Source organism: Lissotriton vulgaris, chromosome 7, assembly GCF_964263255.1.
Source record: "Lissotriton vulgaris chromosome 7, aLisVul1.2, whole genome shotgun sequence".
NCBI lineage: Eukaryota > Metazoa > Chordata > Amphibia > Caudata > Salamandridae > Lissotriton > Lissotriton vulgaris.
Window position 1 is genome coordinate 1313120468 of NC_141695.1, and position 12382 is coordinate 1313132849.

General features: G+C 37.2%; 1 protein-coding gene across 8 annotated transcripts in view; it reads left to right on the forward strand.

Moving 5' to 3' along the window:
• LOC147703579 (transmembrane protease serine 9-like) overlaps nt 1–12382 on the forward strand; it is a 913140-nt gene that overhangs the window by 413261 nt on the left and 487497 nt on the right. The gene's annotated exons all lie outside the window — the stretch shown is intronic.

A 12382-nucleotide genomic window follows, 5' to 3' on the forward strand; every position in this document is an offset into this window, starting at 1 on the left:
GTGATCGGTTATCATCAGCAAGTCTTTATGCAAAATTAAGGACTATTCTCTGGGTGAGTTTGGGTCTTGCAGAAACACGAAACTGTGTTCTAAAACCTGTGCAAGAAATTGAATATTTAGCCCAGAAAGAACCAAACAGTACAGACATTCTGAAAACAAATATGTTGGATACATACTATCCAAATAGAAGTACTCTGCTTGAAAACATTTGTCTGTATGAAATACTTCGAAACTACACTTTTAAAAGGAATATTACAGAGAATATTGATAAAGGTGTACACGCTGTAATTGGACATGAAGGATGTCTGGTGAAACAAAGAAAAGGACACTTGATTAATCATCGAAAACTGAGTTGCGATACACCTGACAAAAGAGAATTTTACTATTTTGCTCTTTTGCAACTCTTTAAACCATGGCGTACAGAAGAGGAACTACTTGGTGACTTTGATAGTTATGAAGATTCATTCAACACATCTAAAAGTAGTATAGAATGTCCTGTTTTTAGTAATTATCTCCAAATGTTGAATGATGAAATAGAGCAAGAAGCAACAATTGCAGCGGAGATTGCTAGAGATAGTTCACAAGGTAGTCAAAGTTCAGCTTCATTAAGTCAAGATCCACTGGGACAACCAATTATCCAAAATGAAGCAGCCACTGCCATGGATGAGGTGGAAAGAACAATGCAGCAAGGTCAAGAAGAAGTAATAAACTTAGAAGAATTAAAGAAGCAATTTAATCGTGAGCAAAGACAGATATATGATTAAGTGACAGAGCACATTGAGCATGGCTTTCGTCATGAGAAAAAAGATTGCTCATGTATGTTATTTGAACCTATTCTACTATATGTAAGTGGAGAAGCTGGAACTGGTAAAAGTTTCCTAATTAAAGGAATTACTACATATCTATAGCAAAGAACTCAGTCAACACTGTCGTGTGTTGTTACTGCTCCAACTGGATTGGCAGCACATAATATTAAAGGTATTACTTTACATCGTTTACTGATGCTGCCAGTTGAACATGAAAATAAATTACAATATCACAAGCTATCTGGAGAAGCTTGTTTTGAAGTTTCTAGAGTCCTTAAAAAAATGAAACTTCTTATTATTGATGAGGTAAGCATGGTATCCAATTTAATGCTTGCTTTTGTGCATTTAAGAATGCAACAGATACTTAAGAGAGAGTATGATGTGTTATTTGGAGGTAAGCATGTCATAGTTTTTGGAGATCTACTTCAGCTAACTCCTGTGAAAGGACAACCTGTATTTGAAACTGTTACGCATGAGGAGACCAGAAAGTGCCTGGGCAGTGTTGGAAATGTTAATCTATGGTCACATTTCAAATATACTGAACTGATTCAAAATATGCGACAGGCAAAGGATACTAAATATGAAAATATTCTTCAAGATATAAGGATTGGAAAACTAACTGAAGATGCGAAAGACACTCTACGAACACGATTACTTTCCACGCTGTTTCCTAATGAAGATAATGTACCTGAGAAAATATATAGTAAAGAGGTAGCAGATAAGTCAGTGATTTGCTTGATGCCTACTCTCAAAGAATGTTCAGTTTTTAATGACAAAATGTTGAATTTAGAAAATCAAGAAATTAAGAAACTGGAAGCTAAAGATAGAATAGAGCATGAAGGTAGTACTATTGTTTTTTCTGAAAAGTTGAAGTTAAAATTGAATTCTCTTCAGAAAACTATATCTAAAACTGCTGGCTTAGAGAAAAATCTGTATGTATGTTTAAATTGTCGGATAATGTTACGGAGAAATTTACATGTAGAAAGAAGATTGGTAAATGGAGCAATGGGTAATGTTGTTGGTTTTGTCAATTACACAAATAGAGATGAGATTGAATTTTTAAGAATAAAATTTGATGGAATTGAGGAAGTTCAACAAATTAGTCACTGTTCAACTCATTTTTTGCTTGTGAAAGACTTATATGTCCGTCGGAAGCAATTTCCAATTTGTTTGGCATATGCAGTGACTATTCACAAATCTCAAGGTTTAAGTGTAGATTGTGCTTTGGTAAATATTGGAAGCACTGTATTCAAAGAGGGTATGGCGTATGTTGCTTTATCACGAGTTAGAACTTTATGTGGACTTTATCTAATTGATTATGATGAGACAAAGATTAGTGCAGATTTAAATTGTGTGAAGGAGTATAAAAGGTTAAGAAGAGAATATGCTCCAAGTTTACCTAAATATCCTTTAATTGAAAGGCGTATGGTTGGTCAAAAAAGGAGAAATGAGGAAAAATGTGCTGAAGTAGTCGAGAAACGAAGAAAAAAAAGATGTAGCTGTCGTTGGTAGGCGTCAGACAAAGCTTAGTATTGAAGAGATTGTTGGATTTATGTTTGAAAACAGGTCTGGTGTCAACTGCTATGCAAATGTAGTAGTTAATGTTGTTTTTTTTCTAAAAAATGTTAAGCAACAGATTGTACAAAATCGGGAGCAAACATTTTGTTGTTCATTAAATTCTGTATTTGAAAAATGTAGCAGTGGTGATAGTGAAGTAGCAAGTGTTTCAGAACTAAGGAATGTTTTAGACATATGTGCAGGACTAAATCAATTTTCTCAGAATATTCAGCAAGATTGTCAGGAATTTATTATGTATATGTTTACAGTTTTGGAAGATGAAGGTGTATATATTGATAGTCTTTTTGGCATTGGTCTGTTCTCAATGTAAGTCTGAAATGTTATCAACTTTATTTATCCACAGATATGGACAATATGTAATTTTAATGTTTCAACGATGCAGAGCTGATGGGAGTAAATTGTCAACTTTAATTAAAATTTTTGTGGCTTCTCAAGTATCTATTTCTAGAAGAACATTTGTAACTGTAGCCATTATTTTTCATGAAGGGCCTTCAACATCATCAGGGCATTACACAGCTTATTTGAAGTGTCCAAGAGGCTGGACGCTTTGCAATGATAGTCAATTGACTTTTAAGAAACATTTGCCTTTTGCCTTAACTAACTCCTATCTGCTAATTTTGCAACCCAAATTTCAGTAAAATGATTTGGTGGAGGAAGATTAATACTGTAAAGATATGAAACTCTGTAGTTTAGAAATATCATGTGACTGAGGGTGTGCAAATCTAGAAATGAAATTTGTATTTGGCATAGTGATAGCATCAGGTACAAGTTTACTTAATGTTTGATGGTATAGAACACGTTACAAATTGTAACTGGAAAGATTCAGAAAAGAATAGATAAGACTAAGATTAAGAAATTTCAGAAAAAAACTACTTAACTCATAGTATTTGGCCACGCGGAAAAATATGAGACAACAAAATGAGTACTTCAGATAATTATTTTAGAACATGTATGGACGCAAGTTTTTGGAGAGGTATTTAAAAGATAACGAGTTAACTTATACAATTTGGCCACGCGGAAAGGTATGAGAGAAGAAAATGTGTACTTAAGATAGATTTTTATAGAAGATACTTGCACGGGGCTTTGTCGAGATATATTTAAAAATAGGTCGTATAGTTTAATTAGTTTGTAACTGTGGAAGATGTAGTGTGCTTACTCAAGAAATTGCGAATTTGAGAAAAACATTTAAGACATGTTTTTTTGAGGTATTTATATTATGTATGGAGATTTTGTATGGGTTTTTTTAACACAATCATTTTGATTGTGGTTTTTTTCCCCGCTGTTATATGATGATTAATATTGAAATCACTGTTTATAGTGAAAATCAATGTATTCTGAGGACAGCAAAAATAAACCATGTAATATGTTGTTTAAGTTATTTTGTTACATTGAATTTAGAAATATGTATTATAACAGATTTTTTTACTGTCTTCCACAGATATTAAATTTATAAGGTAAGTACAACTAATAACATCCGAAAGTTTTGTCTGCCTCTCTCTTATTCTTATTGTTTTGATCTCCTTCCTTTCTCAGTACTGTTTAGTCACACTTATTCCGTTTAACTCATTCACATTTTGTGTTGTTTCATTTTTTCTCTATTTCTGTAACATCTTTTCTGTCACTATCTTATTCAGTCTATCTATCTCTTCAGTTTTTTTCTACTGTTGTCTCATGATGACTCACCTTTATTGACTTAAATGTAAAGGGCCTCACTTATGAAAGCCTTCCGCCACCGATGCACCAATTTTCCCATGTTAAAAGTGATGCATGGGCCGCGCAAGGCCTTCATAAATAAGGCCCATAATTTACTTCTCTTACCCTACTTTATTTCAATTTATATGTGTCTTGCAGTGCTTGTCTATTTGTACCCCGTTTACTTTCTGTTACTCACCCTTTTTCACTCTGTTTCTCTTACTGTTTTTCCTTTATTTTATTTATCTCCTTAAGATATTCCTGTACTCTTACTGTGTTTCTGTAAGAGACTGTTTAGTTCGTGTACTATCACTGAGCATACTTTTATTTTCTCTCTTACTTTACTTTCGTTTAGACACTCATTCTTTCAGTTCTATTATGTCTTTCAATTAATTAAGTTATTTATTGATATATATACTAGACATTCTGTCTCTGTCTCTTTCTCTCTCCCTTGGTCTTTTTTTCTTTTACTTTCTGTTGTTTCATTGAATCCTACTTTTTTTTGTTTTATGAAATGTACATTATATTCTTATTTTTACTTTTCTTCCACAGATACTATGTTTTTAAAAGAAATTTACTTTTACTTTTTTACTATTTCTTAGGTAAGTATAAAAAATAAAGAACATTTTCCATCACTGTGTCATTTCTTTGTCTATCCTGGTTATAGCAGTGTCATGTTTAATATAAGCACTTCCACATAGGATTGGGTGCATTGTCATAAGGAGTGCTTTAAAAGTGATTTAATGAAATCAGCGACATTTCACTGAGTGAGTTCAGCAACACTGATATATGAAAACATTGGTGGTAAATGATATTAAATGTTAAATGGTGTTCTTTTCAGGACTTTAAGTCCTTTGCTGCAGTGGCAATTCCACCTCAGCGTTAGGGGGGCAGGGGGCTGAGTGGCGCTCGCATGCTCATGATGGAGCCACTCCTTCACGAGCCACGGTTGAGCTGTGCTCATGACAGAGCGGTTCCGTCATGGCCCCGCTCAGTCAATAGAACGCGCCGCGGAGGCGCAAAATCAGTGCTGCGCAAGCGCAGCGGCAAGGCCATGACAAAACCGCTCCGTCATGAGGACAGCTCAGGCGATGCTCGTGACGGAGCGGCTCTGTCATGAGCATGGGAGGAGTTAAGAGGTGTTAATAAAAACTGGGGGGTCTCTTCAAAGAGAGTGTTGGTTGTAATTTAGAGGGCACTTTAAAACACATAGGGGCAGATTTATGATGGCCTTGCGTCTCTTTGCGCCACAATTTCGTCACTTTATTTGATACAATGACGGTGCAAATAATGCACCATATTTACAACGTTATGCATCTAGGAGATATGTCACATTCTAAAGCCCTGCACCATAAGGAAGTGTTCCTCTGAAGGGGGGGCGTTCCTGTGCAGGAACGCGTCTTGAAAGTGGCTGAGTGAAATCCATGAGATTTCACTCAGTCACTTTCAGGCCCATGCTGTTTCAAAACTCTGCATGTGCTTGAAGCAGGCGTAGGTCTTGACGCAGCATTGTGAATATAGTGCACTGCTGAGCCTTGCTGGAGCTGCATCACACTTGCGACGCAACTCTAGCAAAGTATTTCCTTTCCGGCACAGATGCGTTATGCATCTGTGCTGTTTTTGCACCATGGTGCGCCACATTATAAATGTGGCGCACCATGGGTGACGGAGCAGTGGCATACTGTGGCGCACATTAACTGGTGCATCTCTGGGGATGAACCAGTTAACATAAATCTGCCCCATAGGTTAAAAATCTGTGTTTAGTAGAGTGTTGGGCCTTTGTAGTGTTATGTTTTTTCTGTTATTCTATGTAGATATGTAATATTGCAAGTTTTTTGTCACGAAAAAGAAGCCATGACTATTGGCTTTGCGAATGATTGCAAGATTCTTAAAATTAAAAAGCAGCAACCATGGCATTGTTCAATATGGTATTGTAAATACTTATGTTTAAGAATGATGAGAGAGTAAAAGAAGGTTAACCTGATCTTTTAAACTTATTCACAGGCTTCTTTAAAGGAAGTGTTCTATATGATTGTAGCGTGGGTGTTTCACTTTTTTATACCTAACACAATGCATTCTGTATGCTGTAGCAGGAGGAGTACTACATACTTGAATATTCTTCAGTGCTTATTTTCATTTACTAAGTGGTAATGAGACCGACACAGAACTTCAATGGGCGGGAGGGGCTGGTCCTGTGCTCCTGGAGGACTGCGAGGCCGCTGCAGCAGTGGGAGTGAGGCCTCTCAGAGGGGAGCAGCGCAGTTCCTTTTGATGGCCACAATTACAGATAACAGGGTATGGATGTCCGTGGAATTTACGGATGGTTAGTCACTCTAGAGTGTGCGCGGCGCCCCTGGCACCTCATTACGGCACACAGGGGAGCCGCGTTGCACAGTTTGAGAATCAGAGACTTAGGAGATAAACCTTCATAATAGCAAGGCCCCTAAGCGATAAAAATCGCCGCTGCCTGGCGTTGTAAATATCGACGGTATGGGCGGAATTTTCTACGGTGTTAGTGCTTTAATATCAATGAGAACACATATGTGATAGTAAATCCTGTAACAGCCGCGGTACTTAACATTATCGCGTAAAAACAAACGTTGTTTTTACACAGTAATGTGTGCCTTGTAATTAGGGGACGGGGTGGATTTAGTTTTATTTTGTACACTCTTTTATAACGATGTTGAATGTTTCATTAGAGCAGGCTTTAACAGTTCTGCGATAAACTAGTTCATTGCAACCCCTTTTTCTCGCAACGCCTCTTTTTGTGATAAGGTGTTTTGCCGTCCAACCACATTTTGCATGTGCTTTGACGTACGCCCAGTTTGCATGTCAGTAACTTACTGTACGCAATATATGCAAAGTGGTCTTACGGCAGGCGATGTAATGCCGTTTTGCAAGAAGGTGCAGTAGAATATTTTCAAGGATAGGTAAAACATTAACGCCGCTTTTATCGGCAGAAAACTGCAGATATAGCGGCGATAAGGGCGTTGATAATATGCTCTATGAATTGCAATCAAATCTAATGTTAGATATAAAGGCAAGTACCGTAGGTTTCGGTTACAATTCATAGATCATATTATGAAGGCTATTATCGTTGTTTTATCTGCAGTGTCCTGTGGATGAAATCGACGATAATGTATTTTCGTCGCCTTCATAATATTCCGAAGTATCGTCGCTTTTTTGCATAATTGTCCTGAAAAAAAGCGTCGATACTTCAGCTTGTGAATAGAGCTCTTTTTGGGACAATGAGTTAGTTCTGAAAAGAACTTTTTTTTTTTTCAAAACAAGTGTTATGTTGTTTTTGATTTTTCAAACTTGCACCGACATTTTCAACTGTGACACAGGACCAAAATGAAATGAAAAAATGTATCTTTTGTCGGAGCATTGATGACTCTCAATTTTTAGTTTAATAAGATTGAGGCTCTGCTCTCCGTACAGAAAAATTTCTCCACAGTTGTTGCATTTCATGTGCACCTTCGCAAAATATGGTCTAAAGTCCATCTCTGCACTCGATGGAGATACAGGTCGTCGACCAGAAGATGTGCTGGCTACCTCTGATGGTAATAGCATGGCCAGGGCTCTTGTCGATGCCTTTGCAAATTGCACAGGGTGCACTTTTTTGACATGCCTGATCATGGTATGTATGGAAAAGGAATATTTTTCGGACGGATTTCCTCTTGAGAGAACCGAGTCACATATCGTGCAAGTTACTTTTGGCGCATTCACTTTCTTTTGATCTTGAGGATAAGTGAAAAATTGCCAGATGAAAGATTCTTTATTTCTTCTTAAAGGTAGTTGATCATTTTGTTCAGATTCGGAAGATGAATGCGAAGCGGCAGCCATTTCAGCAAAGTCTTCTGAAAGATGTAAGACTTGTTCTCCCTTGAGAGTACAAAAGATAGTGAGGGAAGTGGGTGAAGTGCTCCGTGAAAATTCCAGAATAGAAACTACTAAGAACCAATTGGAAGTGTTGTTTTCAAGTCACATGACTTCACATGCGCGTCTCAGGACGTGTACGTGGTGACAGTATCTGGTCACGTACGTCATTTGGAAGTAGCAGTCTAATTCAGTGAAGTTTCAAAACGTGAAAAGGAGTAAACCTAAACACATCCTGATTTTGTATATCTTCTGAGAGGGATTCAAGCATACAATTGTTAAAGTATAAAACCTTTTATGTTTTTGAAAAAATACCGGGGTGTGTGCATCCGGTCACGCACGAAAGTTTAAAAAGACATTCGGCTCCATTTACTAAAAAGTTTCATAACAATAAAAAAGAAGCCTAGGTACAGTCTCTTTGACGTACTATAAGTTCTTTGAGGGGTCTATGAAGAAACTCAATGAGTTTGAATTGCAATGTTTTCTCGAAATATATAGGAGGGTGCGCGCACTCGGTCACGCACGAAAGTTTAGAAAGACGATCTCCATTTATTGACAACTGGTGCAGAGGGTGCGCGCACCGGGTCGCGCACGAAAGTTAACAAAGGCAATCTCCATTTACTGACAAATTTCAATACGTTCAAAATAAGGCAAGGTAGAGACTTTCTAATCCAGTACCGCTTTACAAGGAGTCTCTATACAACTCTGACAGTCAAGAAAACGGTTTCTTTCCCCAAAAAATATTGGCAGAAATTAATTGACAAAACTATAGGTTGCATTCACGATATAGTTATGAATTAGCATTTTAAAAACCTATGAAATTCACTGAAAAAACCATAGGTTTTACACACTTTATAGTTAGGAAGTAGCATTTAAAAAACCTATGAAATTCACTGAAAAAACCATAGGTTTTACACACGTTAATGTTAGGAAGTAGAATTTACAAAACCTATGAAATTCACTGAAAAAACCATAGGTTTGACACATGTTATAGTTAGCTGGACATTTCACTCATATAAAACCAATGAAATTCCCCCGTTATAGTTACTTCAGCTAACTATAACTCGCGCACCCGCAATGCACTGCTGATGATGTTACATATTACAACACTCATCACATGGTCAGTGACATCACTCTTGACATCACTGATAACATCTAATATCTCACATATGCTGCCTCCAACATATAGGAATAGTATGTTACTGATTCAGGCATGTATGCAATATGTAAAAACTCTTAAAGTACCATATTAACACTTAGACACTGAGACACTCTTGGTAATATTAAAAAAATAATAACCTATATAGATATAATGTATAAGTGATATAGCTACTCATCAACACATTCAGTCACTAAAATAGAAACTGATAGACTAACACAGATATGTATATATTTAAATATTACTCAGTAACCCATGTAGTCATTAAGATATATTTAATCAGTCAGTTATAGAATCTATTTTTCATCAAGAAAACAACCGTTTATACACTTAAATACTAAATTTTTATTGAACCAACTTTCAGATCTACATATATAAAATATATGTAATTTTCAAAACTAACCCATTTAATAGATGATGTTATGAGTGATGTGATGTGTGACATCATCAGCAGTGCATTGCGGGCGCGCGAGTTATAGTTAGCTGAAGTAACTATAACGGGGGAATTTCATTGGTTTTATATGAGTGAAATGTCTATATATATATATATATATATATTCACTTAAAAAACCATAGGTTTGACTCACATTATAGTTAGGAATTTGCATTTAAAAAACCTTTGTAATTCACAGAAAAAACCATAGGTTTCACACCAGTTATAGTTAGCTGGACATTTTACTCATACAAAACTATTGAAATTCCCCTGTTATAGTTAGTTGTACTCACTATAACTCGTGCTCCCGCAAGCCACTGATGATGATGTCACATATTACATCATTCATGACATGGTCAGTGACATCACTGATGACATCACTGATGACATCTCAAATGACATCACTGATGACATCTCATTTGACATCACTGATGACATCACTGATGACATCATCCAGTGACTGTGTGGTTCGGTAAAGTTTAAATATGTTTTACATATTGAAGAATGAGTGGATGTATAAGTGTCTGGATGAAGGATTTAGTAGGTGCGTGACTGGCTGTATGAGTGAGTGATTAAATGTGTCTTACTAAATGCATGGGTTAGTGACTAAACTGTCTGAATGTGTGCATTAGTATGTCTGTTGTTTTGTAAGCTGCTGCATGTGTTGATACGTAATTATATGAGTGGCTATATGGGTTATTGATTGGCTGCCCAAGTATTTGAATGGGAGACTGAGTGTGTGTGTGGTTGGCTGGGAGGTGTGTGACTCTGTGCATAGATGTGTGAGCAGTTGATTCACTAGGTGTATAAGTTCAAGAGTGCATGTAAAAACAGCTATATGGGCGGTTGACTGTGTGCATGGGTGTGTTGGTGAGTGAATGGATATCTCAGTGCTACATGTCCAAGTAAGTACATATGTAAAACACAGTGCATGTGAGAGTTGGCATATATAAATGACTATACATGAGAGCCAGTGAATGTGCGAGTGGCTGTATGGATCATTATGTTCTTGTATCAGTGATTGTATAAGAGAGTAAGTATGTGTTAGTATATGTTTGAATAAGTAAGGTGTTGTGTGTATAACTGTATATGAATGATATCATCAGTGATGTGATCAGTGATGTCAAATGAGATGTCATCAGTGATGTCATCAGTGTTGTCATTTGAGATGTCATCAGTGATGTCATCAGTGATGTCACTGACCATGTCATGAATGATGTAATATGTGACATCATCAGCAGTGGATTGCGGGTGCGCAAAATATAGTTAGTACAACTAACTATATAGGAGCAATTTCAATGGTTTTTTAAATGCTAATTCCTAACTATATAAGGCCTGACACCTATGGTTTTTAAGTGAATTTGCAAGGTTTTTAAAATGCTAATTCCTAATTATATAAGGCCTGAAAGCTATGGTTTTTTAAGTGAATTTGCAAGGTTTTTTAAATGCTAATTCCTAACTATATAAGGCGTAAACCTATGTTTTTTTAAGTGAATTTGCAAGGTTTTTTAAATGCTAATTCCTAACTATATAAGGCCTGAAACCTATGTTTTTTTCAGTGAATTTGCAAGGTTTTTTAAATGCTAATTCCTAACTATATCAGGCGTGAAACCTATATTTTTTTCAATAAATTTCAAAGGTTTTGTAAATGCCAATTCTATTAGCAGATAACGTTTATATATTTTATTATCCTTCTGGGACCACCTGAGCAGCCATCTTGTTTCTCAGGAGAAGTGAGGCACAAGAGAGCACAGAACAAGAGTTGAAAACGCGAAAAGGGGGCAGGGTAGAGACCCCATGACCCCCTAACCCTTCTCAGGGGGTCCCAGAAGAACCACCAAGTGCTTTTTTTTTAAATCGCGGGGTACGTGCACACGGTACGCGTATGGTGCGCGTACCCTGCGATTTTTTCGAATTTTTTATTTTTTTTGCCCTTGGGGGTCCTTTTGGGACCCCCTGAGAAGGGCTAGTGGGTTGGGGGTCTCTACCCTGCCCCCTTTTCGTGTTTTCCACTCTTGTTTTGGGCTCTCTTGTGCCTCAGTTCTCCTGAAAAACAAGATGGTGGCCAACACTTCCTGGTTTGGACAGTTTAGAATGTTGACAGTCGACTGCCAGCCAATCAGAAATTCGCTTGCGCACGTAAGGGTAAGCGCACATACGCGTACGGTACGCGTACTGTACGCTTACAGTGCGCGTACGGTGAGCGCATATAGATATATAATTTGCTCAAATTCAATTATCTCAACAACTACTGGAGGGATTTTCACCAAATATAGAAAAGGCACTACTGCATACCTGTCCCTACCATTTTGCCAAGTTTGGTGTAATTCCGTTCAGCCGTTCAGGATGTAGCCGTGTTTAAAGGTTCCATAGAAAATGCCATTTGAACATTTTCAAATTCAATTTTCTCAAGAACTACTGGAGGGATTCTCACCAAACATAGCAAAGGCACATCTGCATACCAGGCCCTACCATTTTGCCAAGTTTGGTGTAATTCCATTCAGCCGTTCGGGCTGTAGCCGTGTCTAAAGGTCCCTAAGGAAATTAACATGGGGAAAACACGTTTTGGGACCCCCCTTTTGGCCCCGCTTGACGAATCCCCCCGAAACTTTCAGGGAAGGAGCGGAGCAGAGCTGGCCAAAATTCTAGAAAATTACACGCAGATTCCTCAATCGGCGCCAAAGTTATTCCCAATAGAATGTTGAGCGCATATAGATATATAATTTGCTCAGATTCAATTTTCTCAACCACTACTGGAGGGATTTTCACCAAATATAGAAAAGGCACTGCATACATGTCCCTACCATTTTGCCAAGTTTCGTGTAATTCCGTTCA